This window comes from Eumetopias jubatus, unplaced genomic scaffold (genome assembly GCF_037043125.1).
Source record: "Eumetopias jubatus isolate StellerSeaLion01/CBP00866 unplaced genomic scaffold, mEumJub1_p1.0 scaffold_3, whole genome shotgun sequence".
NCBI lineage: Eukaryota > Metazoa > Chordata > Mammalia > Carnivora > Otariidae > Eumetopias > Eumetopias jubatus.
This window is the reverse complement of record NW_028274809.1, coordinates 105142630-105148180: the sequence shown is the minus strand read 5'-3', so window position 1 is coordinate 105148180 and position 5551 is coordinate 105142630. Positions and strand designations below refer to the sequence as shown.

At 35.3% G+C, this 5551-nt stretch overlaps 1 pseudogene; it reads left to right on the top strand.

Moving 5' to 3' along the window:
• Nucleotides 1–1345: 1345 nt before the first annotated feature.
• On the top strand, nt 1346–2530 carry LOC114207299 (prostaglandin reductase 1 pseudogene; annotated as a pseudogene).
• The last annotated feature ends 3021 nt before the right edge of the window (nt 2531–5551 follow it).

The window sequence follows — 5551 nt, the reverse complement described above, 5'->3', positions numbered from 1 at the left end:
GTGTATTTACTTAAGAGCAGAGTTAGTGTGTCATATAGTAATTTTATTTTACACAGCAGGTTTAACAAAGTATTTTTAAAAGTTTAAGTCTAAATGTGAATGGAAAGTAAGAAAATAAAACTCTTAGATGTAAACATAGGGAGAACACCACCATGACCATGAGTTAAGAAAGTTTTCTTAAAAGGATACTAACTAAACTAAAAAATGATGTAGACATTACTTTATTAACATTAAGAACATACGATCATGAAAAAAAATACTGATTGTGAAAAACTAAGCCACAGACTGACAAGCCACAGATTGTTGAACTACCTATGTGTGTATGTGGTTTAAAATAAATAGATCTGTGATAAATGTTTCTGTCAATATTTTGTATGTAGAATATATAAATAACTCCTAAATAAAAAAAATAAAACAGAACCAAACTGAAAGTGAGTTAAGTATCGAATAGCTACTTCAAAAAGAGGAACTCAAAATAAAAAGCGAATGCATAAAAATGTGTTCAATCTCCTTAGTCATCAGGGAGATGCAAAGGAAAACTTGAGCAAGCTATACCCAGCACAATCAGGAAAATGGCCAAAACAAAATACCAAATTTGGGCACAAAAGTGGAGCAAACAGAACTCTTGTGCACTGCTACTGGACATGCATGAATGGTCAAACTCCTATGGAAAATTATCTGGCAGGACCTTCTGTGACCCAGAAATTTAATTTTAAGTATATCCTAGCAGAAATGGATATATATGTTCATCCAAAGACACATACAAAAAGAAAAAAAAGACACATACAAGAATAATAGCACTATTCAGAATACCCCAAACCTTGAAACTACCTAAATACTCCCAAATAATAGAATGAATCAATATTAGGAAATCACACAGCTGTTACTCTAAGCAAAGACAATGAAATAAATTATTGTTACCCCAGACCATAACTGAATTTTGCAAATACGGCATTGAGTGAAAGAAGACAGAAATAAATGGTTGTTGGGACACCTGGGTGGTTCAGTGGGTTAAGGATCTTACTCGATCTCAGCTCAGGTCTTCATTTCAGGGTAGTGACTTCAAGCTCTACGCTGGGCATTGGGCTCTACTTAGAAGAGCCTACTTTAAAAAGAGAAAGAAAAAGAGAGGAAACGTTGCTTACTGTATGATTCCATTTATATAAAACTCAAAAAATGCAAAAGTAATCTCTGAGGATAGAAATCAAGATGGTGGTTAACTTTGGCAGGGGTAATGACAGGGAGGAGGAACCCATGACATGATTGTATTTCTAGATCCATGAGCTGTTTGCCTCACACTTTTCTTTGAGTTTCTTAAAAATATGTTTCTACTGTTGACAACCGCAACCATTCTGTCTAGGTAGTGGAACCTGTGGGCTGGGAAACTTCAGGATGGTTCATGCTAAGAGCTGGACCCTGAAGAAGCACTTTGAAGGCAGCCCTACTCATAGTAACTTCGAGTTAAAGACAGTTGAACTCCCATCCTTAAAAAATGGAGAGGTCCTGCTGGAAGCTTTGTTCCTTACCGTGGATCCTTATATGAGAGTGGCGGCCAAAAGATTGAAGGAGGGTGATATGATGATGGGGCAGCAAGTGGCCAGAGTTGTGGAAAGTAAAAACTCAGCCTTCCCAGCAGGAACTGTGGTAGTGGCTTTTTCAGGCTGGACGACGCACTCTATTTCTGATGGGAAAGATCTGGAAAAGCTACCCGCAGAATGGCCAGACACGTTACCGGTGTCTTTGGCTCTGGGAACAGTGGGCATGACAGGGCTAACAGCCTACTTTGGCCTACTTGATGTGTGGCCTACAGATGTGTGGTGTGAAGGGTGGAGAAACAGTGATGGTTAATGCAGCAGCAGGAGCAGTGGGCTCTGTGGTGGGGCAGATAGCTAAGCTCAAGGGCTGCAAAGTTGTTGGAGCAGCAGGGTCTGACGAAAAGCTTGCCTACCTCAAAAAGCTTGGATATGATGTTGCCTTTAACTACAAAACAGTAGAGTCTTTGGAAGAAACTTTGAAAAAAGCCTCTCCTGATGGTTATGACTGTTACTTCGATAATGTAGGTGGAGAGTTTTCAAACATTGTTATCCCCCAGATGAAGAAATTTGGAAGAATTGCTATATGTGGGGCCATCTCTACATATAATAGTACTTGCCCTCCTCCCCCAGGCCCACCCCCAGAGAATATTATCTATCAGCAGCTCCGCCTGGAAGGGTTCATCGTCCCCCGCTGGCAAGGAGAGGTCCGCCAGAAGGCTCTGAAAGACTTGCTGAAATGGGTCATAGAGGGTAAAATCCAGTACCATGAATACATCATCGAAGGATTTGAAAACATGCCAGCTACATTCATGGGAATGCTGAAAGGAGATAATTTGGGAAAAACAATAGTGAAAGTATGAAAAAAATGACACACGGAATCTAGAAATCATTTGGATAATTATTTCTTTTTAACCATTTAGTAAAAATGTATACTACCTTCATCATCTAAGAAATAGTCATTGTGATGAGTTTGATCTCCCTAATAAAACACATGTAAGTGGTATGTAAAAAAAAAAAAAAATGTTTCTACTGTTATCTTGCTTTCTGTGATGCTCTTGCAAAATCACTTCTATTTTATTTTCTTTTATTCATATTTAATTTGTTCTTTTTGTGTGGGGTCCTAGATATTTTTTTAAAAAATATATCTTCAAAGTCTATTAGTTCTTCTAAAATGTGTTTCATAGTTGACCCATCCAGGTCCATTTTCTCAGGTAAATTGTAGAGCCCTTTTATTTGTAGGACTGAATCCATCCCTTTCTTTTTTTTTTTCAGAGAGTTCATTTTTAAGTTAAAATTTTAAATAATACTCCTCCATATGTATTGTTGTACTATCCTTCTCCAGATACTTTTCTCTTTGTATATGTGCATGCCCATTTTCTCTCTTTTATATCCCCTTCAATTCTCATTACTCCTCCTATATTTTTGTTTTTAATCCTTGAATGTTTTCATTTATCCTCTCAATCTCAACCTACGCTTTCACTCAAAGCTATTCTTTAACACTTTGTAATTCATACTTTATGTCTCAAATAATACAGACCTTTTTCTTCAGTTTTTCTTAGTTCCATCAATTTTATTTTATAATTTTCTTGTGCATATTCTGAGTTTTTGAATTTCTAAAGTTATATAGTCCTTAAATTTTGTTTGTAATAAATTATATTAAATTTATAGTACATTTATATATTCTTCACTTGGCTTTTTAATGGCATCTGATTGCCATTTTATTATGTTTTGGTGTGGTTTGTGGTTGATCATTGGAAATAGTATTTTCATCCATGAAAACTTTGTTCCTTTTCTTTTTTTCTCCTTAGGACAGGCTATTTATCAAATTTTCCTGTCTTTTTCTATTTGTTTTCATAGGTGTTTGAAATATCCTGGGCTAGTAATAACTGATGTATGTATAGTGATTGATAAAAATGAGTTGGCTCTTTATTTTCTTAGCTAAAATCCAACTTCCTGTGTTGGAATCACGAAGTGCAATTTATGTATTGAATTACTTTTGTGTTGTTTCTGGAGGGATATGGGACTTTGCGATTTTTTCCCATGGGTGAGGGGCTCGAATTTCTTTTGTTGTTACTGTTGTGTGTTTGTTTTTGTAGATCCTTTAATTTCTACCTTCTGTCTTCTTTTTATCCTTTTCTGCCAAGCCTGTAGACCTAGCTTTCTCTTCAGTTCGTATCCTTTTCTCCAGAAGCTCTGCCTTCCAAGAGGACCTCCTCCATTTCTTATACTTTCTAAGTTTCCGTAGATGGTGCTCCACTATCAAGTCTCAGAGGTGTTTTTGGTTATTCTCTCATTCAGAGTGGACCCTCTCCTGTGTGTGAGGTTATTGGTATATCAGGGCACCTCCCAGACCCCATGGCATGTTCCTCCTTCAGGGCAGTTCTGTCTCCATTCTAGCAGTGTTCCTGACCTGATTTCAGTAATTTCAGACTTTTACTCACCCATTTGCTAGTGAATTGAAGTCTGTATCTTTCCGTGTCTCCTAGCTTAGCTCTAGTGGTGGGTTGTGCAGTTTTATTTTCTGTCCTTTCTGATATGTTTGGTTTGTACAGAATGTGTTTGGAAATTTGGATTTAAGTTGCTTGCCTGGAGTGGGTCTATTAACTCCTTTCTAATGTCATGAAATCTCATTTCCTCAGAGTGGTCTCAACTGTTCCTCTTGGGCTGCCCACATCAGTTTGGGCAAGCAATGAAGAATGTGCTTAGGTATCAAAGAAACTCTTTTTAATCTTGGCATGTGATACATTGATGGCTGGCCACCTACCATCTCCACCTGTTCCTCCTACACTACAGTTCATGGACATGACAAAGTCTGATACTTAAACACTTAATCTGTGGTCTTATTTTCTACACTGTTCAAGTTATTGATATGTTCATTTCTTCTGAGAATTAGTGATTTAATAGCATCATTTCTCTAAAATTGGGACATCTGAGATTTTTTGATTACACAAAAATCAATTCTTAGTAGATTTTTATGATATTTGCTGCACATATTTGTAAAACTTGGTGTGCATTATTAGTGAAGTTTTGATGAATCAAGTATTAAAAATGAGACAGTTGTATATATATATTTATGTACACATTATTAAGACATTTTAGCTATTGACAAATCTTAAATAATGACAAATTTTAAATAAAAGGATATAATGTAATCTCTTAAAATGTTGTAGAATATTTTATTGCATAATTGACTATATTATTCTGATAAAGAAACTAAAGCTGAATTTCTTAAGTTGAATTTTTAATAAATATTTGGTCATGATGACAATTATGTTAGTAATGAATGCTATGCATTCTTTCTTTACAATATTCCATACATTTGTTAGATATTGTGTAAACAAGATATTAATATTAATGAAAAGCCAATTAAAAACATGTTACTAGTTATTTTTTATACTTTGATATTCAATGAGATTAAGAAATTTTGCCAGAACTGCATGAGTAATAGACAGTGTTAGAATTTGAGCACATCTAGCATTAAAAGTTTTTGGTTTAAACAAGTGCATTATATTCTCCTGATTAATGGAAAAGAAGTTTCAGTGTTTAAAAATGCCTTTAATGTGAAATGGACTTATCCTAATTTACTAGAAGCAAAATGTATTTGTTTTTCTTTTCTGTAAGCCCATCCATTGCACTTTAAAATGGACCTCTTGTTACCTGTGAACTGTTCTTCCAAAGCCAAAAATAAATGGAAACTCCCTTCAAATCTTAATTGCTTCAAATGTTTAATCTACACAATAAGGCCAATAACCCTGACATATTTCACAAGGCTGATGAGCAAGAAGGCAAATAGAAAGACACAAACACAATTGTAAAGCTCTTGTAATAAAATACAGCTATATAAATGCAAAATAATAATAATTATAATTGCTTTTGAACACAAGAATTTCAGAATGTAGCTGGTGGTAAATACCTCTCCTCTTTGAGAATCCACATTCATAATAGAACAGATAGTTGTGTTTTTCCTGGTTGGATGTTGACAGCCAATCAGAAGAGCAGGGAATTAGTTATTACAG